This window comes from Schistocerca gregaria, chromosome 7 (genome assembly GCF_023897955.1).
Source record: "Schistocerca gregaria isolate iqSchGreg1 chromosome 7, iqSchGreg1.2, whole genome shotgun sequence".
NCBI classification, from domain to species: Eukaryota; Metazoa; Arthropoda; class Insecta; order Orthoptera; family Acrididae; genus Schistocerca; species Schistocerca gregaria.
The window spans coordinates 108,860,679-108,887,659 of record NC_064926.1 but is presented as its reverse complement, the minus strand read 5'-3'; the positions used below and the strand labels follow the sequence as shown (position 1 = coordinate 108,887,659).

General features: G+C 50.7%; 14 non-coding genes across 14 annotated transcripts; all 14 read left to right on the top strand.

Annotated features, from left to right (window-relative positions):
- The first annotated feature begins 1,496 nt into the window (after positions 1-1,496).
- Positions 1,497-1,580, top strand: Trnal-uaa (transfer RNA leucine (anticodon UAA)). The gene has a single exon. It is a non-coding gene; the product is annotated as a tRNA-Leu (tRNA).
- Positions 1,581-3,346: 1,766 nt separating this feature from the next.
- On the top strand, positions 3,347-3,430 carry Trnal-uaa (transfer RNA leucine (anticodon UAA)). Its single transcript has one exon. It is a non-coding gene; the product is annotated as a tRNA-Leu (tRNA).
- Positions 3,431-5,196: 1,766 nt separating this feature from the next.
- Trnal-uaa (transfer RNA leucine (anticodon UAA)) lies at positions 5,197-5,280 on the top strand. Its single transcript has one exon. It is a non-coding gene; the product is annotated as a tRNA-Leu (tRNA).
- A 1,756-nt stretch (positions 5,281-7,036) lies between these two features.
- On the top strand, positions 7,037-7,120 carry Trnal-uaa (transfer RNA leucine (anticodon UAA)). Its single transcript has one exon. It is a non-coding gene; the product is annotated as a tRNA-Leu (tRNA).
- Positions 7,121-8,886: 1,766 nt separating this feature from the next.
- Positions 8,887-8,970, top strand: Trnal-uaa (transfer RNA leucine (anticodon UAA)). Its single transcript has one exon. It is a non-coding gene; the product is annotated as a tRNA-Leu (tRNA).
- Positions 8,971-10,736: 1,766 nt separating this feature from the next.
- On the top strand, positions 10,737-10,820 carry Trnal-uaa (transfer RNA leucine (anticodon UAA)). Its single transcript has one exon. It is a non-coding gene; the product is annotated as a tRNA-Leu (tRNA).
- A 1,766-nt stretch (positions 10,821-12,586) lies between these two features.
- Positions 12,587-12,670, top strand: Trnal-uaa (transfer RNA leucine (anticodon UAA)). Its single transcript has one exon. It is a non-coding gene; the product is annotated as a tRNA-Leu (tRNA).
- Positions 12,671-14,426: 1,756 nt separating this feature from the next.
- Positions 14,427-14,510, top strand: Trnal-uaa (transfer RNA leucine (anticodon UAA)). The gene has a single exon. It is a non-coding gene; the product is annotated as a tRNA-Leu (tRNA).
- Positions 14,511-16,266: 1,756 nt separating this feature from the next.
- On the top strand, positions 16,267-16,350 carry Trnal-uaa (transfer RNA leucine (anticodon UAA)). The gene has a single exon. It is a non-coding gene; the product is annotated as a tRNA-Leu (tRNA).
- A 1,756-nt stretch (positions 16,351-18,106) lies between these two features.
- Positions 18,107-18,190, top strand: Trnal-uaa (transfer RNA leucine (anticodon UAA)). Its single transcript has one exon. It is a non-coding gene; the product is annotated as a tRNA-Leu (tRNA).
- A 1,756-nt stretch (positions 18,191-19,946) lies between these two features.
- On the top strand, positions 19,947-20,030 carry Trnal-uaa (transfer RNA leucine (anticodon UAA)). Its single transcript has one exon. It is a non-coding gene; the product is annotated as a tRNA-Leu (tRNA).
- A 1,745-nt stretch (positions 20,031-21,775) lies between these two features.
- Positions 21,776-21,859, top strand: Trnal-uaa (transfer RNA leucine (anticodon UAA)). The gene has a single exon. It is a non-coding gene; the product is annotated as a tRNA-Leu (tRNA).
- A 1,756-nt stretch (positions 21,860-23,615) lies between these two features.
- Positions 23,616-23,699, top strand: Trnal-uaa (transfer RNA leucine (anticodon UAA)). The gene has a single exon. It is a non-coding gene; the product is annotated as a tRNA-Leu (tRNA).
- Positions 23,700-25,465: 1,766 nt separating this feature from the next.
- Trnal-uaa (transfer RNA leucine (anticodon UAA)) lies at positions 25,466-25,549 on the top strand. The gene has a single exon. It is a non-coding gene; the product is annotated as a tRNA-Leu (tRNA).
- Positions 25,550-26,981: the final 1,432 nt, after the last annotated feature.

Here is a 26,981-nt window from a genome sequence, read left to right as displayed (position 1 = left end):
AGTGTTTCAATGAATGGCAGGGCCTTAATAAAGATAGATGAAACGGCGGTTGGGGTAGTGGAGTCCTGAAGCGGCCGTATTGCGCGGGCAATAAGCTCACCAAGTTAGAGTGTTATTATGCTAATAACGAGGGGGCTGTGGGTTCGATCCCACCAAGGGCTATTCCATTTTGTTTCCCTAAAAGGCAAATCCCAAGTGATCTGTACAAGGACTAAGGCGTCCGCCCGTCTGGCGACGTTCTCGCCAACTTGTATGCCACGCCAAAGACACGGGTCCATGCCCGATCACCGAAATTCGACAGCGTTGGGCGTGGTTAGTACTCAGGTGGGTGACCACCTAGGAAGTCCGCGAGCTATTGGTTTCTTCAGTTTTGCCTTTTTCCTTAGTTTTTGAGTCTGCTGCGCGGAAATCCTGCGGTCCAGCACGCTGACACCTCTCTTGCTTCTCGGTACGCACAGGGGCGAACCTGCGGCCACTGTCAAATGAAAGAGTCCGTTGTGTGTTTGTCGATTTGGCGTCTCCCAGTCGTTTCTAGCGCCAGTCCTCTACATATACGGCCATTTGCAAGCGTCAGCTTTCGCGTCAGCCGAGCAAAGTCGAGACAAGTCGACACATGAGGACACACGATGCTGTGAATCGTAATCCGCACTAGCCTTCGCGGAGCGAGACGAGGGGTGGAGGAAAACCATTCGTACCACAACTGTTCGGAAATTCGAAGATCAAGTAGCGTTGAACACACTCTCCTGAGTAAAGGAGACAACTTCCGTGTGGTGTCCGGGTTTCGAACCCGGATCAGCTACTTGGGAAGCAACCACGCTGACCGACACACCACCACTGCCTTCCGCTACAAGCTGTTTGCGCCGTGATGTGTCGCCTTCCCTCCTGGCGCCAGAGGACGAAGGCTATCTCGCTGTAGGCGCTCAACGCCGAGTGGAAGGCGAGCACATCTGAACCCGTTTTCCTGGTGCTGCTAGGGCGATATACTGTGACTAGGCGCAGAACTGACTTCCACTGAAGAAATCTGCCCTTTAATGCACATCAGGGCCAACACGAAATTTCTAATATGCAGTACTCACTGACGATCCAAAGACGTTTCAGTACGTATGCGTCGGTACCGCCGGGGCAGTGCCTAAGTATTGTAAAGTGAAGGTCGACAGTTCCATCCTCACACGAAGTATTTCATTGGCTTCCCACGAGTACGTAATGCACAGCGTGGCTGTTGCTAGGAAACGGCCTTAGATGCCGTTTGCTAATATCTGCTTTCTTTTGCGTCAATGTGGAAATTATCCTATTACTAAATACAGTTGTGCTAGTTACAGTTCAAACTGGATACGACGGAAGAGCGCGGGATGCGTTTCCTACGCCACATCTGACATTGCGCCTTAAATATTGTAAGACTGACATAATTCCGTCCTACCGAAAATAGAAACAGATTTCGCAGTCAGGTTCTTGAGATAATGCTAGTGACGGAAGTCACTGGGGCTGTTGTCTCACACGTCAGATTGGCCGAGCGGTCTAAGGCGCCAGATTTAAGCTCTGGTTCCCGAAAGGGAGCGTGGGTTCGAACCCCACATATGACAATGCATTTTAATCATTCAGAAACTAACCTACTCCATTCATGTTGTAGAACAAGTAAATTACGCAGAAACACGCCATGGAGGTTTTGCTAGGGAAGACAGTGACAGCAGTGCTGGCGTCTCACGTCCCATAGGCTGAGCAGTCGAAAAGAAATAGCGGAACATACTTTTCCTGTGTCGAGTTTTACCTCTTCTCACGGACGTTTCCGTGGTCGTTGTGTTGTGGCTCTGGGCTCGAAGCGACAGGCGAAAATGAGTCAACAGTGACACGTAAGTGTTTCAATGAATGGCAGGGCCTTAATAAAGATAGATGAAACGGCGGTTGGGGTAGTGGAGTCCTGAAGCGGCCGTATTGCGCGGGCAATAAGCTCACCAAGTTAGAGTGTTATTATGCTAATAACGAGGGGGCTGTGGGTTCGATCCCACCAAGGGCTATTCCATTTTGTTTCCCTAAAAGGCAAATCCCAAGTGATCTGTACAAGGACTAAGGCGTCCGCCCGTCTGGCGACGTTCTCGCCAACTTGTATGCCACGCCAAAGACACGGGTCCATGCCCGATCACCGAAATTCGACAGCGTTGGGCGTGGTTAGTACTCAGGTGGGTGACCACCTAGGAAGTCCGCGAGCTATTGGTTTCTTCAGTTTTGCCTTTTTCCTTAGTTTTTGAGTCTGCTGCGCGGAAATCCTGCGGTCCAGCACGCTGACACCTCTCTTGCTTCTCGGTACGCACAGGGGCGAACCTGCGGCCACTGTCAAATGAAAGAGTCCGTTGTGTGTTTGTCGATTTGGCGTCTCCCAGTCGTTTCTAGCGCCAGTCCTCTACATATACGGCCATTTGCAAGCGTCAGCTTTCGCGTCAGCCGAGCAAAGTCGAGACAAGTCGACACATGAGGACACACGATGCTGTGAATCGTAATCCGCACTAGCCTTCGCGGAGCGAGACGAGGGGTGGAGGAAAACCATTCGTACCACAACTGTTCGGAAATTCGAAGATCAAGTAGCGTTGAACACACTCTCCTGAGTAAAGGAGACAACTTCCGTGTGGTGTCCGGGTTTCGAACCCGGATCAGCTACTTGGGAAGCAACCACGCTGACCGACACACCACCACTGCCTTCCGCTACAAGCTGTTTGCGCCGTGATGTGTCGCCTTCCCTCCTGGCGCCAGAGGACGAAGGCTATCTCGCTGTAGGCGCTCAACGCCGAGTGGAAGGCGAGCACATCTGAACCCGTTTTCCTGGTGCTGCTAGGGCGATATACTGTGACTAGGCGCAGAACTGACTTCCACTGAAGAAATCTGCCCTTTAATGCACATCAGGGCCAACACGAAATTTCTAATATGCAGTACTCACTGACGATCCAAAGACGTTTCAGTACGTATGCGTCGGTACCGCCGGGGCAGTGCCTAAGTATTGTAAAGTGAAGGTCGACAGTTCCATCCTCACACGAAGTATTTCATTGGCTTCCCACGAGTACGTAATGCACAGCGTGGCTGTTGCTAGGAAACGGCCTTAGATGCCGTTTGCTAATATCTGCTTTCTTTTGCGTCAATGTGGAAATTATCCTATTACTAAATACAGTTGTGCTAGTTACAGTTCAAACTGGATACGACGGAAGAGCGCGGGATGCGTTTCCTACGCCACATCTGACATTGCGCCTTAAATATTGTAAGACTGACATAATTCCGTCCTACCGAAAATAGAAACAGATTTCGCAGTCAGGTTCTTGAGATAATGCTAGTGACGGAAGTCACTGGGGCTGTTGTCTCACACGTCAGATTGGCCGAGCGGTCTAAGGCGCCAGATTTAAGCTCTGGTTCCCGAAAGGGAGCGTGGGTTCGAACCCCACATATGACAATGCATTTTAATCATTCAGAAACTAACCTACTCCATTCATGTTGTAGAACAAGTAAATTACGCAGAAACACGCCATGGAGGTTTTGCTAGGGAAGACAGTGACAGCAGTGCTGGCGTCTCACGTCCCATAGGCTGAGCAGTCGAAAAGAAATAGCGGAACATACTTTTCCTGTGTCGAGTTTTACCTCTTCTCACGGACGTTTCCGTGGTCGTTGTGTTGTGGCTCTGGGCTCGAAGCGACAGGCGAAAATGAGTCAACAGTGACACGTAAGTGTTTCAATGAATGGCAGGGCCTTAATAAAGATAGATGAAACGGCGGTTGGGGTAGTGGAGTCCTGAAGCGGCCGTATTGCGCGGGCAATAAGCTCACCAAGTTAGAGTGTTATTATGCTAATAACGAGGGGGCTGTGGGTTCGATCCCACCAAGGGCTATTCCATTTTGTTTCCCTAAAAGGCAAATCCCAAGTGATCTGTACAAGGACTAAGGCGTCCGCCCGTCTGGCGACGTTCTCGCCAACTTGTATGCCACGCCAAAGACACGGGTCCATGCCCGATCACCGAAATTCGACAGCGTTGGGCGTGGTTAGTACTCAGGTGGGTGACCACCTAGGAAGTCCGCGAGCTATTGGTTTCTTCAGTTTTGCCTTTTTCCTTAGTTTTTGAGTCTGCTGCGCGGAAATCCTGCGGTCCAGCACGCTGACACCTCTCTTGCTTCTCGGTACGCACAGGGGCGAACCTGCGGCCACTGTCAAATGAAAGAGTCCGTTGTGTGTTTGTCGATTTGGCGTCTCCCAGTCGTTTCTAGCGCCAGTCCTCTACATATACGGCCATTTGCAAGCGTCAGCTTTCGCGTCAGCCGAGCAAAGTCGAGACAAGTCGACACATGAGGACACACGATGCTGTGAATCGTAATCCGCACTAGCCTTCGCGGAGCGAGACGAGGGGTGGAGGAAAACCATTCGTACCACAACTGTTCGGAAATTCGAAGATCAAGTAGCGTTGAACACACTCTCCTGAGTAAAGGAGACAACTTCCGTGTGGTGTCCGGGTTTCGAACCCGGATCAGCTACTTGGGAAGCAACCACGCTGACCGACACACCACCACTGCCTTCCGCTACAAGCTGTTTGCGCCGTGATGTGTCGCCTTCCCTCCTGGCGCCAGAGGACGAAGGCTATCTCGCTGTAGGCGCTCAACGCCGAGTGGAAGGCGAGCACATCTGAACCCGTTTTCCTGGTGCTGCTAGGGCGATATACTGTGACTAGGCGCAGAACTGACTTCCACTGAAGAAATCTGCCCTTTAATGCACATCAGGGCCAACACGAAATTTCTAATATGCAGTACTCACTGACGATCCAAAGACGTTTCAGTACGTATGCGTCGGTACCGCCGGGGCAGTGCCTAAGTATTGTAAAGTGAAGGTCGACAGTTCCATCCTCACACGAAGTATTTCATTGGCTTCCCACGAGTACGTAATGCACAGCGTGGCTGTTGCTAGGAAACGGCCTTAGATGCCGTTTGCTAATATCTGCTTTCTTTTGCGTCAATGTGGAAATTATCCTATTACTAAATACAGTTGTGCTAGTTACAGTTCAAACTGGATACGACGGAAGAGCGCGGGATGCGTTTCCTACGCCACATCTGACATTGCGCCTTAAATATTGTAAGACTGACATAATTCCGTCCTACCGAAAAAAGAAACAGATTTCGCAGTCAGGTTCTTGAGATAATGCTAGTGACGGAAGTCATTGGGGCTGTTGTCTCACACGTCAGATTGGCCGAGCGGTCTAAGGCGCCAGATTTAAGCTCTGGTTCCCGAAAGGGAGCGTGGGTTCGAACCCCACATCTGACAATACATTTTAATCATTCAGAAACTAACCTACTCCATTCATGTTGTAGAACAAGTAAATTACGCAGAAACACGCCATGGAGGTTTTGCTAGGGAAGACAGTGACAGCAGTGCTGGCGTCTCACGTCCCATAGGCTGAGCAGTCGAAAAGAAATAGCGGAACATACTTTTCCTGTGTCGAGTTTTACCTCTTCTCACGGACGTTTCCGTGGTCGTTGTGTTGTGGCTCTGGGCTCGAAGCGACAGGCAAAAATGAGTCAACAGTGACACGTAAGTGTTTCAATGAATGGCAGGGCCTTAATAAAGATAGATGAAACGGCGGTTGGGGTAGTGGAGTCCTGAAGCGGCCGTATTGCGCGGGCAATAAGCTCACCAAGTTAGAGTGTTATTATGCTAATAACGAGGGGGCTGTGGGTTCGATCCCACCAAGGGCTATTCCATTTTGTTTCCCTAAAAGGCAAATCCCAAGTGATCTGTACAAGGACTAAGGCGTCCGCCCGTCTGGCGACGTTCTCGCCAACTTGTATGCCACGCCAAAGACACGGGTCCATGCCCGATCACCGAAATTCGACAGCGTTGGGCGTGGTTAGTACTCAGGTGGGTGACCACCTAGGAAGTCCGCGAGCTATTGGTTTCTTCAGTTTTGCCTTTTTCCTTAGTTTTTGAGTCTGCTGCGCGGAAATCCTGCGGTCCAGCACGCTGACACCTCTCTTGCTTCTCGGTACGCACAGGGGCGAACCTGCGGCCACTGTCAAATGAAAGAGTCCGTTGTGTGTTTGTCGATTTGGCGTCTCCCAGTCGTTTCTAGCGCCAGTCCTCTACATATACGGCCATTTGCAAGCGTCAGCTTTCGCGTCAGCCGAGCAAAGTCGAGACAAGTCGACACACGATGCTGTGAATCGTAATCCGCACTAGCCTTCGCGGAGCGAGACGAGGGGTGGAGGAAAACCATTCGTACCACAACTGTTCGGAAATTCGAAGATCAAGTAGCGTTGAACACACTCTCCTGAGTAAAGGAGACAACTTCTGTGTGGTGTCCGGGTTTCGAACCCGGATCAGCTACTTGGGAAGCAACCACGCTGACCGACACACCACCACTGCCTTCCGCTACAAGCTGTTTGCGCCGTAATGTGTCGCCTTCCCTCCTGGCGCCAGAGGACGAAGGCTATCTCGCTGTAGGCGCTCAACGCCGAGTGGAAGGCGAGCACATCTGAACCCGTTTTCCTGGTGCTGCTAGGGCGATATACTGTGACTAGGCGCAGAACTGACTTCCACTGAAGAAATCTGCCCTTTAATGCACATCAGGGCCAACACGAAATTTCTAATATGCAGTACTCACTGACGATCCAAAGACGTTTCAGTACGTATGCGTCGGTACCGCCGGGGCAGTGCCTAAGTATTGTAAAGTGAAGGTCGACAGTTCCATCCTCACACGAAGTATTTCATTGGCTTCCCACGAGTACGTAATGCACAGCGTGGCTGTTGCTAGGAAACGGCCTTAGATGCCGTTTGCTAATATCTGCTTTCTTTTGCGTCAATGTGGAAATTATCCTATTACTAAATACAGTTGTGCTAGTTACAGTTCAAACTGGATACGACGGAAGAGCGCGGGATGCGTTTCCTACGCCACATCTGACATTGCGCCTTAAATATTGTAAGACTGACATAATTCCGTCCTACCGAAAAAAGAAACAGATTTCGCAGTCAGGTTCTTGAGATAATGCTAGAGACGGAAGTCACTGGGGCTGCTGTCTCACACGTCAGATTGGCCGAGCGGTCTAAGGCGCCAGATTTAAGCTCTGCTTCCCGAAAGGGAGCGTGGGTTCGAACCCCACATCTGACAATGCATTTTAATCATTCAGAAACTAACCTACTCCATTCATGTTGTAGAACAAGTAAATTACGCAGAAACACGCCATGGAGGTTTTGCTAGGGAAGACAGTGACAGCAGTGCTGGCGTCTCACGTCCCATAGGCTGAGCAGTCGAAAAGAAATAGCGGAACATACTTTTCCTGTGTCGAGTTTTACCTCTTCTCACGGACGTTTCCGTGGTCGTTGTGTTGTGGCTCTGGGCTCGAAGCGACAGGCGAAAATGAGTCAACAGTGACACGTAAGTGTTTCAATGAATGGCAGGGCCTTAATAAAGATAGATGAAACGGCGGTTGGGGTAGTGGAGTCCTGAAGCGGCCGTATTGCGCGGGCAATAAGCTCACCAAGTTAGAGTGTTATTATGCTAATAACGAGGGGGCTGTGGGTTCGATCCCACCAAGGGCTATTCCATTTTGTTTCCCTAAAAGGCAAATCCCAAGTGATCTGTACAAGGACTAAGGCGTCTGCCCGTCTGGCGACGTTCTCGCCAACTTGTATGCCACGCCAAAGACACGGGTCCATGCCCGATCACCGAAATTCGACAGCGTTGGGCGTGGTTAGTACTCAGGTGGGTGACCACCTAGGAAGTCCGCGAGCTATTGGTTTCTTCAGTTTTGCCTTTTTCCTTAGTTTTTGAGTCTGCTGCGCGGAAATCCTGCGGTCCAGCACGCTGACACCTCTCTTGCTTCTCGGTACGCACAGGGGCGAACCTGCGGCCACTGTCAAATGAAAGAGTCCGTTGTGTGTTTGTCGATTTGGCGTCTCCCAGTCGTTTCTAGCGCCAGTCCTCTACATATACGGCCATTTGCAAGCGTCAGCTTTCGCGTCAGCCGAGCAAAGTCGAGACAAGTCGACACATGAGGACACACGATGCTGTGAATCGTAATCCGCACTAGCCTTCGCGGAGCGAGACGAGGGGTGGAGGAAAACCATTCGTACCACAACTGTTCGGAAATTCGAAGATCAAGTAGCGTTGAACACACTCTCCTGAGTAAAGGAGACAACTTCTGTGTGGTGTCCGGGTTTCGAACCCGGATCAGCTACTTGGGAAGCAACCACGCTGACCGACACACCACCACTGCCTTCCGCTACAAGCTGTTTGCGCCGTGATGTGTCGCCTTCCCTCCTGGCGCCAGAGGACGAAGGCTATCTCGCTGTAGGCGCTCAACGCCGAGTGGAAGGCGAGCACATCTGAACCCGTTTTCCTGGTGCTGCTAGGGCGATATACTGTGACTAGGCGCAGAACTGACTTCCACTGAAGAAATCTGCCCTTTAATGCACATCAGGGCCAACACGAAATTTCTAATATGCAGTACTCACTGACGATCCAAAGACGTTTCAGTACGTATGCGTCGGTACCGCCGGGGCAGTGCCTAAGTATTGTAAAGTGAAGGTCGACAGTTCCATCCTCACACGAAGTATTTCATTGGCTTCCCACGAGTACGTAATGCACAGCGTGGCTGTTGCTAGGAAACGGCCTTAGATGCCGTTTGCTAATGTCTGCTTTCTTTTGCGTCAATGTGGAAATTATCCTATTACTAAATACAGTTGTGCTAGTTACAGTTCAAACTGGATACGACGGAAGAGCGCGGGATGCGTTTCCTACGCCACATCTGACATTGCGCCTTAAATATTGTAAGACTGACATAATTCCGTCCTACCGAAAAAAGAAACAGATTTCGCAGTCAGGTTCTTGAGATAATGCTAGAGACGGAAGTCACTGGGGCTGTTGTCTCACACGTCAGATTGGCCGAGCGGTCTAAGGCGCCAGATTTAAGCTCTGCTTCCCGAAAGGGAGCGTGGGTTCGAACCCCACATCTGACAATGCATTTTAATCATTCAGAAACTAACCTACTCCATTCATGTTGTAGAACAAGTAAATTACGCAGAAACACGCCATGGAGGTTTTGCTAGGGAAGACAGTGACAGCAGTGCTGGCGTCTCACGTCCCATAGGCTGAGCAGTCGAAAAGAAATAGCGGAACATACTTTTCCTGTGTCGAGTTTTACCTCTTCTCACGGACGTTTCCGTGGTCGTTGTGTTGTGGCTCTGGGCTCGAAGCGACAGGCGAAAATGAGTCAACAGTGACACGTAAGTGTTTCAATGAATGGCAGGGCCTTAATAAAGATAGATGAAACGGCGGTTGGGGTAGTGGAGTCCTGAAGCGGCCGTATTGCGCGGGCAATAAGCTCACCAAGTTAGAGTGTTATTATGCTAATAACGAGGGGGCTGTGGGTTCGATCCCACCAAGGGCTATTCCATTTTGTTTCCCTAAAAGGCAAATCCCAAGTGATCTGTACAAGGACTAAGGCGTCCGCCCGTCTGGCGACGTTCTCGCCAACTTGTATGCCACGCCAAAGACACGGGTCCATGCCCGATCACCGAAATTCGACAGCGTTGGGCGTGGTTAGTACTCAGGTGGGTGACCACCTAGGAAGTCCGCGAGCTATTGGTTTCTTCAGTTTTGCCTTTTTCCTTAGTTTTTGAGTCTGCTGCGCGGAAATCCTGCGGTCCAGCACGCTGACACCTCTCTTGCTTCTCGGTACGCACAGGGGCGAACCTGCGGCCACTGTCAAATGAAAGAGTCCGTTGTGTGTTTGTCGATTTGGCGTCTCCCAGTCGTTTCTAGCGCCAGTCCTCTACATATACGGCCATTTGCAAGCGTCAGCTTTCGCGTCAGCCGAGCAAAGTCGAGACAAGTCGACACATGAGGACACACGATGCTGTGAATCGTAATCCGCACTAGCCTTCGCGGAGCGAGACGAGGGGTGGAGGAAAACCATTCGTACCACAACTGTTCGGAAATTCGAAGATCAAGTAGCGTTGAACACACTCTCCTGAGTAAAGGAGACAACTTCCGTGTGGTGTCCGGGTTTCGAACCCGGATCAGCTACTTGGGAAGCAACCACGCTGACCGACACACCACCACTGCCTTCCGCTACAAGCTGTTTGCGCCGTGATGTGTCGCCTTCCCTCCTGGCGCCAGAGGACGAAGGCTATCTCGCTGTAGGCGCTCAACGCCGAGTGGAAGGCGAGCACATCTGAACCCGTTTTCCTGGTGCTGCTAGGGCGATATACTGTGACTAGGCGCAGAACTGACTTCCACTGAAGAAATCTGCCCTTTAATGCACATCAGGGCCAACACGAAATTTCTAATATGCAGTACTCACTGACGATCCAAAGACGTTTCAGTACGTATGCGTCGGTACCGCCGGGGCAGTGCCTAAGTATTGTAAAGTGAAGGTCGACAGTTCCATCCTCACACGAAGTATTTCATTGGCTTCCCACGAGTACGTAATGCACAGCGTGGCTGTTGCTAGGAAACGGCCTTAGATGCCGTTTGCTAATATCTGCTTTCTTTTGCGTCAATGTGGAAATTATCCTATTACTAAATACAGTTGTGCTAGTTACAGTTCAAACTGGATACGACGGAAGAGCGCGGGATGCGTTTCCTACGCCACATCTGACATTGCGCCTTAAATATTGTAAGACTGACATAATTCCGTCCTACCGAAAATAGAAACAGATTTCGCAGTCAGGTTCTTGAGATAATGCTAGTGACGGAAGTCACTGGGGCTGTTGTCTCACACGTCAGATTGGCCGAGCGGTCTAAGGCGCCAGATTTAAGCTCTGGTTCCCGAAAGGGAGCGTGGGTTCGAACCCCACATATGACAATGCATTTTAATCATTCAGAAACTAACCTACTCCATTCATGTTGTAGAACAAGTAAATTACGCAGAAACACGCCATGGAGGTTTTGCTAGGGAAGACAGTGACAGCAGTGCTGGCGTCTCACGTCCCATAGGCTGAGCAGTCGAAAAGAAATAGCGGAACATACTTTTCCTGTGTCGAGTTTTACCTCTTCTCACGGACGTTTCCGTGGTCGTTGTGTTGTGGCTCTGGGCTCGAAGCGACAGGCGAAAATGAGTCAACAGTGACACGTAAGTGTTTCAATGAATGGCAGGGCCTTAATAAAGATAGATGAAACGGCGGTTGGGGTAGTGGAGTCCTGAAGCGGCCGTATTGCGCGGGCAATAAGCTCACCAAGTTAGAGTGTTATTATGCTAATAACGAGGGGGCTGTGGGTTCGATCCCACCAAGGGCTATTCCATTTTGTTTCCCTAAAAGGCAAATCCCAAGTGATCTGTACAAGGACTAAGGCGTCCGCCCGTCTGGCGACGTTCTCGCCAACTTGTATGCCACGCCAAAGACACGGGTCCATGCCCGATCACCGAAATTCGACAGCGTTGGGCGTGGTTAGTACTCAGGTGGGTGACCACCTAGGAAGTCCGCGAGCTATTGGTTTCTTCAGTTTTGCCTTTTTCCTTAGTTTTTGAGTCTGCTGCGCGGAAATCCTGCGGTCCAGCACGCTGACACCTCTCTTGCTTCTCGGTACGCACAGGGGCGAACCTGCGGCCACTGTCAAATGAAAGAGTCCGTTGTGTGTTTGTCGATTTGGCGTCTCCCAGTCGTTTCTAGCGCCAGTCCTCTACATATACGGCCATTTGCAAGCGTCAGCTTTCGCGTCAGCCGAGCAAAGTCGAGACAAGTCGACACATGAGGACACACGATGCTGTGAATCGTAATCCGCACTAGCCTTCGCGGAGCGAGACGAGGGGTGGAGGAAAACCATTCGTACCACAACTGTTCGGAAATTCGAAGATCAAGTAGCGTTGAACACACTCTCCTGAGTAAAGGAGACAACTTCCGTGTGGTGTCCGGGTTTCGAACCCGGATCAGCTACTTGGGAAGCAACCACGCTGACCGACACACCACCACTGCCTTCCGCTACAAGCTGTTTGCGCCGTGATGTGTCGCCTTCCCTCCTGGCGCCAGAGGACGAAGGCTATCTCGCTGTAGGCGCTCAACGCCGAGTGGAAGGCGAGCACATCTGAACCCGTTTTCCTGGTGCTGCTAGGGCGATATACTGTGACTAGGCGCAGAACTGACTTCCACTGAAGAAATCTGCCCTTTAATGCACATCAGGGCCAACACGAAATTTCTAATATGCAGTACTCACTGACGATCCAAAGACGTTTCAGTACGTATGCGTCGGTACCGCCGGGGCAGTGCCTAAGTATTGTAAAGTGAAGGTCGACAGTTCCATCCTCACACGAAGTATTTCATTGGCTTCCCACGAGTACGTAATGCACAGCGTGGCTGTTGCTAGGAAACGGCCTTAGATGCCGTTTGCTAATATCTGCTTTCTTTTGCGTCAATGTGGAAATTATCCTATTACTAAATACAGTTGTGCTAGTTACAGTTCAAACTGGATACGACGGAAGAGCGCGGGATGCGTTTCCTACGCCACATCTGACATTGCGCCTTAAATATTGTAAGACTGACATAATTCCGTCCTACCGAAAAAAGAAACAGATTTCGCAGTCAGGTTCTTGAGATAATGCTAGTGACGGAAGTCATGGGGGCTGTTGTCTCACACGTCAGATTGGCCGAGCGGTCTAAGGCGCCAGATTTAAGCTCTGGTTCCCGAAAGGGAGCGTGGGTTCGAACCCCACATCTGACAATACATTTTAATCATTCAGAAACTAACCTACTCCATTCATGTTGTAGAACAAGTAAATTACGCAGAAACACGCCATGGAGGTTTTGCTAGGGAAGACAGTGACAGCAGTGCTGGCGTCTCACGTCCCATAGGCTGAGCAGTCGAAAAGAAATAGCGGAACATACTTTTCCTGTGTCGAGTTTTACCTCTTCTCACGGACGTTTCCGTGGTCGTTGTGTTGTGGCTCTGGGCTCGAAGCGACAGGCAAAAATGAGTCAACAGTGACACGTAAGTGTTTCAATGAATGGCAGGGCCTTAATAAAGATAGATGAAACGGCGGTTGGGGTAGTGGAGTCCTGAAGCGGCCGTATTGCGCGGGCAATAAGCTCACCAAGTTAGAGTGTTATTATGCTAATAACGAGGGGGCTGTGGGTTCGATCCCACCAAGGGCTATTCCATTTTGTTTCCCTAAAAGGCAAATCCCAAGTGATCTGTACAAGGACTAAGGCGTCCGCCCGTCTGGCGACGTTCTCGCCAACTTGTATGCCACGCCAAAGACACGGGTCCATGCCCGATCACCGAAATTCGACAGCGTTGGGCGTGGTTAGTACTCAGGTGGGTGACCACCTAGGAAGTCCGCGAGCTATTGGTTTCTTCAGTTTTGCCTTTTTCCTTAGTTTTTGAGTCTGCTGCGCGGAAATCCTGCGGTCCAGCACGCTGACACCTCTCTTGCTTCTCGGTACGCACAGGGGCGAACCTGCGGCCACTGTCAAATGAAAGAGTCCGTTGTGTGTTTGTCGATTTGGCGTCTCCCAGTCGTTTCTAGCGCCAGTCCTCTACATATACGGCCATTTGCAAGCGTCAGCTTTCGCGTCAGCCGAGCAAAGTCGAGACAAGTCGACACACGATGCTGTGAATCGTAATCCGCACTAGCCTTCGCGGAGCGAGACGAGGGGTGGAGGAAAACCATTCGTACCACAACTGTTCGGAAATTCGAAGATCAAGTAGCGTTGAACACACTCTCCTGAGTAAAGGAGACAACTTCTGTGTGGTGTCCGGGTTTCGAACCCGGATCAGCTACTTGGGAAGCAACCACGCTGACCGACACACCACCACTGCCTTCCGCTACAAGCTGTTTGCGCCGTAATGTGTCGCCTTCCCTCCTGGCGCCAGAGGACGAAGGCTATCTCGCTGTAGGCGCTCAACGCCGAGTGGAAGGCGAGCACATCTGAACCCGTTTTCCTGGTGCTGCTAGGGCGATATACTGTGACTAGGCGCAGAACTGACTTCCACTGAAGAAATCTGCCCTTTAATGCACATCAGGGCCAACACGAAATTTCTAATATGCAGTACTCACTGACGATCCAAAGACGTTTCAGTACGTATGCGTCGGTACCGCCGGGGCAGTGCCTAAGTATTGTAAAGTGAAGGTCGACAGTTCCATCCTCACACGAAGTATTTCATTGGCTTCCCACGAGTACGTAATGCACAGCGTGGCTGTTGCTAGGAAACGGCCTTAGATGCCGTTTGCTAATATCTGCTTTCTTTTGCGTCAATGTGGAAATTATCCTATTACTAAATACAGTTGTGCTAGTTACAGTTCAAACTGGATACGACGGAAGAGCGCGGGATGCGTTTCCTACGCCACATCTGACATTGCGCCTTAAATATTGTAAGACTGACATAATTCCGTCCTACCGAAAAAAGAAACAGATTTCGCAGTCAGGTTCTTGAGATAATGCTAGAGACGGAAGTCACTGGGGCTGCTGTCTCACACGTCAGATTGGCCGAGCGGTCTAAGGCGCCAGATTTAAGCTCTGCTTCCCGAAAGGGAGCGTGGGTTCGAACCCCACATCTGACAATGCATTTTAATCATTCAGAAACTAACCTACTCCATTCATGTTGTAGAACAAGTAAATTACGCAGAAACACGCCATGGAGGTTTTGCTAGGGAAGACAGTGACAGCAGTGCTGGCGTCTCACGTCCCATAGGCTGAGCAGTCGAAAAGAAATAGCGGAACATACTTTTCCTGTGTCTAGTTTTACCTCTTCTCACGGACGTTTCCGTGGTCGTTGTGTTGTGGCTCTGGGCTCGAAGCGACAGGCGAAAATGAGTCAACAGTGACACGTAAGTGTTTCAATGAATGGCAGGGCCTTAATAAAGATAGATGAAACGGCGGTTGGGGTAGTGGAGTCCTGAAGCGGCCGTATTGCGCGGGCAATAAGCTCACCAAGTTAGAGTGTTATTATGCTAATAACGAGGGGGCTGTGGGTTCGATCCCACCAAGGGCTATTCCATTTTGTTTCCCTAAAAGGCAAATCCCAAGTGATCTGTACAAGGACTAAGGCGTCTGCCCGTCTGGCGACGTTCTCGCCAACTTGTATGCCACGCCAAAGACACGGGTCCATGCCCGATCACCGAAATTCGACAGCGTTGGGCGTGGTTAGTACTCAGGTGGGTGACCACCTAGGAAGTCCGCGAGCTATTGGTTTCTTCAGTTTTGCCTTTTTCCTTAGTTTTTGAGTCTGCTGCGCGGAAATCCTGCGGTCCAGCACGCTGACACCTCTCTTGCTTCTCGGTACGCACAGGGGCGAACCTGCGGCCACTGTCAAATGAAAGAGTCCGTTGTGTGTTTGTCGATTTGGCGTCTCCCAGTCGTTTCTAGCGCCAGTCCTCTACATATACGGCCATTTGCAAGCGTCAGCTTTCGCGTCAGCCGAGCAAAGTCGAGACAAGTCGACACACGATGCTGTGAATCGTAATCCGCACTAGCCTTCGCGGAGCGAGACGAGGGGTGGAGGAAAACCATTCGTACCACAACTGTTCGGAAATTCGAAGATCAAGTAGCGTTGAACACACTCTCCTGAGTAAAGGAGACAACTTCCGTGTGGTGTCCGGGTTTCGAACCCGGATCAGCTACTTGGGAAGCAACCACGCTGACCGACACACCACCACTGCCTTCCGCTACAAGCTGTTTGCGCCGTGATGTGTCGCCTTCCCTCCTGGCGCCAGAGGACGAAGGCTATCTCGCTGTAGGCGCTCAACGCCGAGTGGAAGGCGAGCACATCTGAACCCGTTTTCCTGGTGCTGCTAGGGCGATATACTGTGACTAGGCGCAGAACTGACTTCCACTGAAGAAATCTGCCCTTTAATGCACATCAGGGCCAACACGAAATTTCTAATATGCAGTACTCACTGACGATCCAAAGACGTTTCAGTACGTATGCGTCGGTACCGCCGGGGCAGTGCCTAAGTATTGTAAAGTGAAGGTCGACAGTTCCATCCTCACACGAAGTATTTCATTGGCTTCCCACGAGTACGTAATGCACAGCGTGGCTGTTGCTAGGAAACGGCCTTAGATGCCGTTTGCTAATATCTGCTTTCTTTTGCGTCAATGTGGAAATTATCCTATTACTAAATACAGTTGTGCTAGTTACAGTTCAAACTGGATACGACGGAAGAGCGCGGGATGCGTTTCCTACGCCACATCTGACATTGCGCCTTAAATATTGTAAGACTGACATAATTCCGTCCTACCGAAAAAAGAAACAGATTTCGCAGTCAGGTTCTTGAGATAATGCTAGTGACGGAAGTCATGGGGGCTGTTGTCTCACACGTCAGATTGGCCGAGCGGTCTAAGGCGCCAGATTTAAGCTCTGGTTCCCGAAAGGGAGCGTGGGTTCGAACCCCACATCTGACAATACATTTTAATCATTCAGAAACTAACCTACTCCATTCATGTTGTAGAACAAGTAAATTACGCAGAAACACGCCATGGAGGTTTTGCTAGGGAAGACAGTGACAGCAGTGCTGGCGTCTCACGTCCCATAGGCTGAGCAGTCGAAAAGAAATAGCGGAACATACTTTTCCTGTGTCGAGTTTTACCTCTTCTCACGGACGTTTCCGTGGTCGTTGTGTTGTGGCTCTGGGCTCGAAGCGACAGGCAAAAATGAGTCAACAGTGACACGTAAGTGTTTCAATGAATGGCAGGGCCTTAATAAAGATAGATGAAACGGCGGTTGGGGTAGTGGAGTCCTGAAGCGGCCGTATTGCGCGGGCAATAAGCTCACCAAGTTAGAGTGTTATTATGCTAATAACGAGGGGGCTGTGGGTTCGATCCCACCAAGGGCTATTCCATTTTGTTTCCCTAAAAGGCAAATCCCAAGTGATCTGTACAAGGACTAAGGCGTCCGCCCGTCTGGCGACGTTCTCGCCAACTTGTATGCCACGCCAAAGACACGGGTCCATGCCCGATCACCGAAATTCGACAGCGTTGGGCGTGGTTAGTACTCAGGTGGGTGACCACCTAGGAAGTCCGCGAGCTATTGGTTTCTTCAGTTTTGCCTTTTTCCTTAGTTTTTGAGTCTGCTGCGCGGAAATCCTGCGGTCCAGCACGCTGACACCTCTCTTGCTTCTCGGTACGCACAGGGGCGAACCTGCGGCCACTGTCAAATGAAAGAGTCCGTTGTGTGTTTGTCGATTTGGCGTCTCCCAGTCGTTTCTAGCGCCAGTCCTCTACATATACGGCCATTTGCAAGCGTCAGCTTTCGCGTCAGCCGAGCAAAGTCGAGACAAGTCGACACACGATGCTGTGAATCGTAATCCGCACTAGCCTTCGCGGAGCGAGACGAGGGGTGGAGGAAAACCATTCGTACCACAACTGTTCGGAAATTCGAAGATCAAGTAGCGTTGAACACACTCTCCTGAGTAAAGGAGACAACTTCTGTGTGGTGTCCGGGTTTCGAACCCGGATCAGCTACTTGGGAAGCAACCACGCTGACCGACACACCACCACTGCCTTCCGCTACAAGCTGTTTGCGCCGTAATGTGTCGCCTTCCCTCCTGGCGCCAGAGGACGAAGGCTATCTCGCTGTAGGCGCTCAACGCCGAGTGGAAGGCGAGCACATCTGAACCCGTTTTCCTGGTGCTGCTAGGGCGATATACTGTGACTAGGCGCAGAACTGACTTCCACTGAAGAAATCTGCCCTTTAATGCACATCAGGGCCAACACGAAATTTCTAATATGCAGTACTCACTGACGATCCAAAGACGTTTCAGTACGTATGCGTCGGTACCGCCGGGGCAGTGCCTAAGTATTGTAAAGTGAAGGTCGACAGTTCCATCCTCACACGAAGTATTTCATTGGCTTCCCACGAGTACGTAATGCACAGCGTGGCTGTTGCTAGGAAACGGCCTTAGATGCCGTTTGCTAATATCTGCTTTCTTTTGCGTCAATGTGGAAATTATCCTATTACTAAATACAGTTGTGCTAGTTACAGTTCAAACTGGATACGACGGAAGAGCGCGGGATGCGTTTCCTACGCCACATCTGACATTGCGCCTTAAATATTGTAAGACTGACATAATTCCGTCCTACCGAAAAAAGAAACAGATTTCGCAGTCAGGTTCTTGAGATAATGCTAGTGACGGAAGTCATGGGGGCTGTTGTCTCACACGTCAGATTGGCCGAGCGGTCTAAGGCGCCAGATTTAAGCTCTGGTTCCCGAAAGGGAGCGTGGGTTCGAACCCCACATCTGACAATACATTTTAATCATTCAGAAACTAACCTACTCCATTCATGTTGTAGAACAAGTAAATTACGCAGAAACACGCCATGGAGGTTTTGCTAGGGAAGACAGTGACAGCAGTGCTGGCGTCTCACGTCCCATAGGCTGAGCAGTCGAAAAGAAATAGCGGAACATACTTTTCCTGTGTCGAGTTTTACCTCTTCTCACGGACGTTTCCGTGGTCGTTGTGTTGTGGCTCTGGGCTCGAAGCGACAGGCAAAAATGAGTCAACAGTGACACGTAAGTGTTTCAATGAATGGCAGGGCCTTAATAAAGATAGATGAAACGGCGGTTGGGGTAGTGGAGTCCTGAAGCGGCCGTATTGCGCGGGCAATAAGCTCACCAAGTTAGAGTGTTATTATGCTAATAACGAGGGGGCTGTGGGTTCGATCCCACCAAGGGCTATTCCATTTTGTTTCCCTAAAAGGCAAATCCCAAGTGATCTGTACAAGGACTAAGGCGTCCGCCCGTCTGGCGACGTTCTCGCCAACTTGTATGCCACGCCAAAGACACGGGTCCATGCCCGATCACCGAAATTCGACAGCGTTGGGCGTGGTTAGTACTCAGGTGGGTGACCACCTAGGAAGTCCGCGAGCTATTGGTTTCTTCAGTTTTGCCTTTTTCCTTAGTTTTTGAGTCTGCTGCGCGGAAATCCTGCGGTCCAGCACGCTGACACCTCTCTTGCTTCTCGGTACGCACAGGGGCGAACCTGCGGCCACTGTCAAATGAAAGAGTCCGTTGTGTGTTTGTCGATTTGGCGTCTCCCAGTCGTTTCTAGCGCCAGTCCTCTACATATACGGCCATTTGCAAGCGTCAGCTTTCGCGTCAGCCGAGCAAAGTCGAGACAAGTCGACACACGATGCTGTGAATCGTAATCCGCACTAGCCTTCGCGGAGCGAGACGAGGGGTGGAGGAAAACCATTCGTACCACAACTGTTCGGAAATTCGAAGATCAAGTAGCGTTGAACACACTCTCCTGAGTAAAGGAGACAACTTCTGTGTGGTGTCCGGGTTTCGAACCCGGATCAGCTACTTGGGAAGCAACCACGCTGACCGACACACCACCACTGCCTTCCGCTACAAGCTGTTTGCGCCGTAATGTGTCGCCTTCCCTCCTGGCGCCAGAGGACGAAGGCTATCTCGCTGTAGGCGCTCAACGCCGAGTGGAAGGCGAGCACATCTGAACCCGTTTTCCTGGTGCTGCTAGGGCGATATACTGTGACTAGGCGCAGAACTGACTTCCACTGAAGAAATCTGCCCTTTAATGCACATCAGGGCCAACACGAAATTTCTAATATGCAGTACTCACTGACGATCCAAAGACGTTTCAGTACGTATGCGTCGGTACCGCCGGGGCAGTGCCTAAGTATTGTAAAGTGAAGGTCGACAGTTCCATCCTCACACGAAGTATTTCATTGGCTTCCCACGAGTACGTAATGCACAGCGTGGCTGTTGCTAGGAAACGGCCTTAGATGCCGTTTGCTAATATCTGCTTTCTTTTGCGTCAATGTGGAAATTATCCTATTACTAAATACAGTTGTGCTAGTTACAGTTCAAACTGGATACGACGGAAGAGCGCGGGATGCGTTTCCTACGCCACATCTGACATTGCGCCTTAAATATTGTAAGACTGACATAATTCCGTCCTACCGAAAAAAGAAACAGATTTCGCAGTCAGGTTCTTGAGATAATGCTAGAGACGGAAGTCACTGGGGCTGTTGTCTCACACGTCAGATTGGCCGAGCGGTCTAAGGCGCCAGATTTAAGCTCTGCTTCCCGAAAGGGAGCGTGGGTTCGAACCCCACATCTGACAATGCATTTTAATCATTCAGAAACTAACCTACTCCATTCATGTTGTAGAACAAGTAAATTACGCAGAAACACGCCATGGAGGTTTTGCTAGGGAAGACAGTGACAGCAGTGCTGGCGTCTCACGTCCCATAGGCTGAGCAGTCGAAAAGAAATAGCGGAACATACTTTTCCTGTGTCTAGTTTTACCTCTTCTCACGGACGTTTCCGTGGTCGTTGTGTTGTGGCTCTGGGCTCGAAGCGACAGGCGAAAATGAGTCAACAGTGACACGTAAGTGTTTCAATGAATGGCAGGGCCTTAATAAAGATAGATGAAACGGCGGTTGGGGTAGTGGAGTCCTGAAGCGGCCGTATTGCGCGGGCAATAAGCTCACCAAGTTAGAGTGTTATTATGCTAATAACGAGGGGGCTGTGGGTTCGATCCCACCAAGGGCTATTCCATTTTGTTTCCCTAAAAGGCAAATCCCAAGTGATCTGTACAAGGACTAAGGCGTCTGCCCGTCTGGCGACGTTCTCGCCAACTTGTATGCCACGCCAAAGACACGGGTCCATGCCCGATCACCGAAATTCGACAGCGTTGGGCGTGGTTAGTACTCAGGTGGGTGACCACCTAGGAAGTCCGCGAGCTATTGGTTTCTTCAGTTTTGCCTTTTTCCTTAGTTTTTGAGTCTGCTGCGCGGAAATCCTGCGGTCCAGCACGCTGACACCTCTCTTGCTTCTCGGTACGCACAGGGGCGAACCTGCGGCCACTGTCAAATGAAAGAGTCCGTTGTGTGTTTGTCGATTTGGCGTCTCCCAGTCGTTTCTAGCGCCAGTCCTCTACATATACGGCCATTTGCAAGCGTCAGCTTTCGCGTCAGCCGAGCAAAGTCGAGACAAGTCGACACACGATGCTGTGAATCGTAATCCGCACTAGCCTTCGCGGAGCGAGACGAGGGGTGGAGGAAAACCATTCGTACCACAACTGTTCGGAAATTCGAAGATCAAGTAGCGTTGAACACACTCTCCTGAGTAAAGGAGACAACTTCTGTGTGGTGTCCGGGTTTCGAACCCGGATCAGCTACTTGGGAAGCAACCACGCTGACCGACACACCACCACTGCCTTCCGCTACAAGCTGTTTGCGCCGTGATGTGTCGCCTTCCCTCCTGGCGCCAGAGGACGAAGGCTATCTCGCTGTAGGCGCTCAACGCCGAGTGGAAGGCGAGCACATCTGAACCCGTTTTCCTGGTGCTGCTAGGGCGATATACTGTGACTAGGCGCAGAACTGACTTCCACTGAAGAAATCTGCCCTTTAATGCACATCAGGGCCAACACGAAATTTCTAATATGCAGTACTCACTGACGATCCAAAGACGTTTCAGTACGTATGCGTCGGTACCGCCGGGGCAGTGCCTAAGTATTGTAAAGTGAAGGTCGACAGTTCCATCCTCACACGAAGTATTTCATTGGCTTCCCACGAGTACGTAATGCACAGCGTGGCTGTTGCTAGGAAACGGCCTTAGATGCCGTTTGCTAATATCTGCTTTCTTTTGCGTCAATGTGGAAATTATCCTATTACTAAATACAGTTGTGCTAGTTACAGTTCAAACTGGATACGACGGAAGAGCGCGGGATGCGTTTCCTACGCCACATCTGACATTGCGCCTTAAGGCGCATAATTCCGTCCTACCGAAAAAAGAAACAGATTTCGCAGTCAGGTTCTTGAGATAATGCTAGAGACGGAAGTCACTGGGGCTGTTGTCTCACACGTCAGATTGGCCGAGCGGTCTAAGGCGCCAGATTTAAGCTCTGGTTCCCGAAAGGGAGCGTGGGTTCGAACCCCACATCTGACAATGCATTTTAATCATTCAGAAACTAACCTACTCCATTCATGTTGTAGAACAAGTAAATTACGCAGAAACACGCCATGGAGGTTTTGCTAGGGAAGACAGTGACAGCAGTGCTGGCGTCTCACGTCCCATAGGCTGAGCAGTCGAAAAGAAATAGCGGAACATACTTTTCCTGTGTCGAGTTTTACCTCTTCTCACGGACGTTTCCGTGGTCGTTGTGTTGTGGCTCTGGGCTCGAAGCGACAGGCGAAAATGAGTCAACAGTGACACGTAAGTGTTTCAATGAATGGCAGGGCCTTAATAAAGATAGATGAAACGGCGGTTGGGGTAGTGGAGTCCTGAAGCGGCCGTATTGCGCGGGCAATAAGCTCACCAAGTTAGAGTGTTATTATGCTAATAACGAGGGGGCTGTGGGTTCGATCCCACCAAGGGCTATTCCATTTTGTTTCCCTAAAAGGCAAATCCCAAGTGATCTGTACAAGGACTAAGGCGTCTGCCCGTCTGGCGACGTTCTCGCCAACTTGTATGCCACGCCAAAGACACGGGTCCATGCCCGATCACCGAAATTCGACAGCGTTGGGCGTGGTTAGTACTCAGGTGGGTGACCACCTAGGAAGTCCGCGAGCTATTGGTTTCTTCAGTTTTGCCTTTTTCCTTAGTTTTTGAGTCTGCTGCGCGGAAATCCTGCGGTCCAGCACGCTGACACCTCTCTTGCTTCTCGGTACGCACAGGGGCGAACCTGCGGCCACTGTCAAATGAAAGAGTCCGTTGTGTGTTTGTCGATTTGGCGTCTCCCAGTCGTTTCTAGCGCCAGTCCTCTACATATACGGCCATTTGCAAGCGTCAGCTTTCGCGTCAGCCGAGCAAAGTCGAGACAAGTCGACACACGATGCTGTGAATCGTAATCCGCACTAGCCTTCGCGGAGCGAGACGAGGGGTGGAGGAAAACCATTCGTACCACAACTGTTCGGAAATTCGAAGATCAAGTAGCGTTGAACACACTCTCCTGAGTAAAGGAGACAACTTCTGTGTGGTGTCCGGGTTTCGAACCCGGATCAGCTACTTGGGAAGCAACCACGCTGACCGACACACCACCACTGCCTTCCGCTACAAGCTGTTTGCGCCGTGATGTGTCGCCTTCCCTCCTGGCGCCAGAGGACGAAGGCTATCTCGCTGTAGGCGCTCAACGCCGAGTGGAAGGCGAGCACATCTGAACCCGTTTTCCTGGTGCTGCTAGGGCGATATACTGTGACTAGGCGCAGAACTGACTTCCACTGAAGAAATCTGCCCTTTAATGCACATCAGGGCCAACACGAAATTTCTAATATGCAGTACTCACTGACGATCCAAAGACGTTTCAGTACGTATGCGTCGGTACCGCCGGGGCAGTGCCTAAGTATTGTAAAGTGAAGGTCGACAGTTCCATCCTCACACGAAGTATTTCATTGGCTTCCCACGAGTACGTAATGCACAGCGTGGCTGTTGCTAGGAAACGGCCTTAGATGCCGTTTGCTAATATCTGCTTTCTTTTGCGTCAATGTGGAAATTATCCTATTACTAAATACAGTTGTGCTAGTTACAGTTCAAACTGGATACGACGGAAGAGCGCGGGATGCGTTTCCTACGCCACATCTGACATTGCGCCTTAAATATTGTAAGACTGACATAATTCCGTCCTACCGAAAAAAGAAACAGATTTCGCAGTCAGGTTCTTGAGATAATGCTAGAGACGGAAGTCACTGGGGCTGCTGTCTCACACGTCAGATTGGCCGAGCGGTCTAAGGCGCCAGATTTAAGCTCTGGTTCCCGAAAGGGAGCGTGGGTTCGAACCCCACATCTGACAATGCATTTTAATCATTCAGAAACTAACCTACTCCATTCATGTTGTAGAACAAGTAAATTACGCAGAAACACGCCATGGAGGTTTTGCTAGGGAAGACAGTGACAGCAGTGCTGGCGTCTCACGTCCCATAGGCTGAGCAGTCGAAAAGAAATAGCGGAACATACTTTTCCTGTGTCGAGTTTTACCTCTTCTCACGGACGTTTCCGTGGTCGTTGTGTTGTGGCTCTGGGCTCGAAGCGACAGGCGAAAATGAGTCAACAGTGACACGTAAGTGTTTCAATGAATGGCAGGGCCTTAATAAAGATAGATGAAACGGCGGTTGGGGTAGTGGAGTCCTGAAGCGGCCGTATTGCGCGGGCAATAAGCTCACCAAGTTAGAGTGTTATTATGCTAATAACGAGGGGGCTGTGGGTTCGATCCCACCAAGGGCTATTCCATTTTGTTTCCCTAAAAGGCAAATCCCAAGTGATCTGTACAAGGACTAAGGCGTCTGCCCGTCTGGCGACGTTCTCGCCAACTTGTATGCCACGCCAAAGACACGGGTCCATGCCCGATCACCGAAATTCGACAGCGTTGGGCGTGGTTAGTACTCAGGTGGGTGACCACCTAGGAAGTCCGCGAGCTATTGGTTTCTTCAGTTTTGCCTTTTTCCTTAGTTTTTGAGTCTGCTGCGCGGAAATCCTGCGGTCCAGCACGCTGACACCTCTCTTGCTTCTCGGTACGCACAGGGGCGAACCTGCGGCCACTGTCAAATGAAAGAGTCCGTTGTGTGTTTGTCGATTTGGCGTCTCCCAGTCGTTTCTAGCGCCAGTCCTCTACATATACGGCCATTTGCAAGCGTCAGCTTTCGCGTCAGCCGAGCAAAGTCGAGACAAGTCGACACATGAGGACACACGATGCTGTGAATCGTAATCCGCACTAGCCTTCGCGGAGCGAGACGAGGGGTGGAGGAAAACCATTCGTACCACAACTGTTCGGAAATTCGAAGATCAAGTAGCGTTGAACACACTCTCCTGAGTAAAGGAGACAACTTCTGTGTGGTGTCCGGGTTTCGAACCCGGATCAGCTACTTGGGAAGCAACCACGCTGACCGACACACCACCACTGCCTTCCGCTACAAGCTGTTTGCGCCGTGATGTGTCGCCTTCCCTCCTGGCGCCAGAGGACGAAGGCTATCTCGCTGTAGGCGCTCAACGCCGAGTGGAAGGCGAGCACATCTGAACCCGTTTTCCTGGTACTGCTAGGGCGATATACTGTGACTAGGCGCAGAACTGACTTCCACTGAAGAAATCTGCCCTTTAATGCACATCAGGGCCAACACGAAATTTCTAATATGCAGTACTCACTGACGATCCAAAGACGTTTCAGTACGTATGCGTCGGTACCGCCGGGGCAGTGCCTAAGTATTGTAAAGTGAAGGTCGACAGTTCCATCCTCACACGAAGTATTTCATTGGCTTCCCACGAGTACGTAATGCACAGCGTGGCTGTTGCTAGGAAACGGCCTTAGATGCCGTTTGCTAATATCTGCTTTCTTTTGCGTCAATGTGGAAATTATCCTATTACTAAATACAGTTGTGCTAGTTACAGTTCAAACTGGATACGACGGAAGAGCGCGGGATGCGTTTCCTACGCCACATCTGACATTGCGCCTTAAATATTGTAAGACTGACATAATTCCGTCCTACCGAAAAAAGAAACAGATTTCGCAGTCAGGTTCTTGAGATAATGCTAGAGACGGAAGTCACTGGGGCTGTTGTCTCACACGTCAGATTGGCCGAGCGGTCTAAGGCGCCAGATTTAAGCTCTGGTTCCCGAAAGGGAGCGTGGGTTCGAACCCCACATCTGACAATGCATTTTAATCATTCAGAAACTAACCTACTCCATTCATGTTGTAGAACAAGTAAATTACGCAGAAACACGCCATGGAGGTTTTGCTAGGGAAGACAGTGACAGCAGTGCTGGCGTCTCACGTCCCATAGGCTGAGCAGTCGAAAAGAAATAGCGGAACATACTTTTCCTGTGTCGAGTTTTACCTCTTCTCACGGACGTTTCCGTGGTCGTTGTGTTGTGGCTCTGGGCTCGAAGCGACAGGCGAAAATGAGTCAACAGTGACACGTAAGTGTTTCAATGAATGGCAGGGCCTTAATAAAGATAGATGAAACGGCGGTTGGGGTAGTGGAGTCCTGAAGCGGCCGTATTGCGCGGGCAATAAGCTCACCAAGTTAGAGTGTTATTATGCTAATAACGAGGGGGCTGTGGGTTCGATCCCACCAAGGGCTATTCCATTTTGTTTCCCTAAAAGGCAAATCCCAAGTGATCTGTACAAGGACTAAGGCGTCCGCCCGTCTGGCGACGTTCTCGCCAACTTGTATGCCACGCCAAAGACACGGGTCCATGCCCGATCACCGAAATTCGACAGCGTTGGGCGTGGTTAGTACTCAGGTGGGTGACCACCTAGGAAGTCCGCGAGCTATTGGTTTCTTCAGTTTTGCCTTTTTCCTTAGTTTTTGAGTCTGCTGCGCGGAAATCCTGCGGTCCAGCACGCTGACACCTCTCTTGCTTCTCGGTACGCACAGGGGCGAACCTGCGGCCACTGTCAAATGAAAGAGTCCGTTGTGTGTTTGTCGATTTGGCGTCTCCCAGTCGTTTCTAGCGCCAGTCCTCTACATATACGGCCATTTGCAAGCGTCAGCTTTCGCGTCAGCCGAGCAAAGTCGAGACAAGTCGACACATGAGGACACACGATGCTGTGAATCGTAATCCGCACTAGCCTTCGCGGAGCGAGACGAGGGGTGGAGGAAAACCATTCGTACCACAACTGTTCGGAAATTCGAAGATCAAGTAGCGTTGAACACACTCTCCTGAGTAAAGGAGACAACTTCTGTGTGGTGTCCGGGTTTCGAACCCGGATCAGCTACTTGGGAAGCAACCACGCTGACCGACACACCACCACTGCCTTCCGCTACAAGCTGTTTGCGCCGTGATGTGTCGCCTTCCCTCCTGGCGCCAGAGGACGAAGGCTATCTCGCTGTAGGCGCTCAACGCCGAGTGGAAGGCGAGCACATCTGAACCCGTTTTCCTGGTGCTGCTAGGGCGATATACTGTGACTAGGCGCAGAACTGACTTCCACTGAAGAAATCTGCCCTTTAATGCACATCAGGGCCAACACGAAATTTCTAATATGCAGTACTCACTGACGATCCAAAGACGTTTCAGTACGTATGCGTCGGTACCGCCGGGGCAGTGCCTAAGTATTGTAAAGTGAAGGTCGACAGTTCCA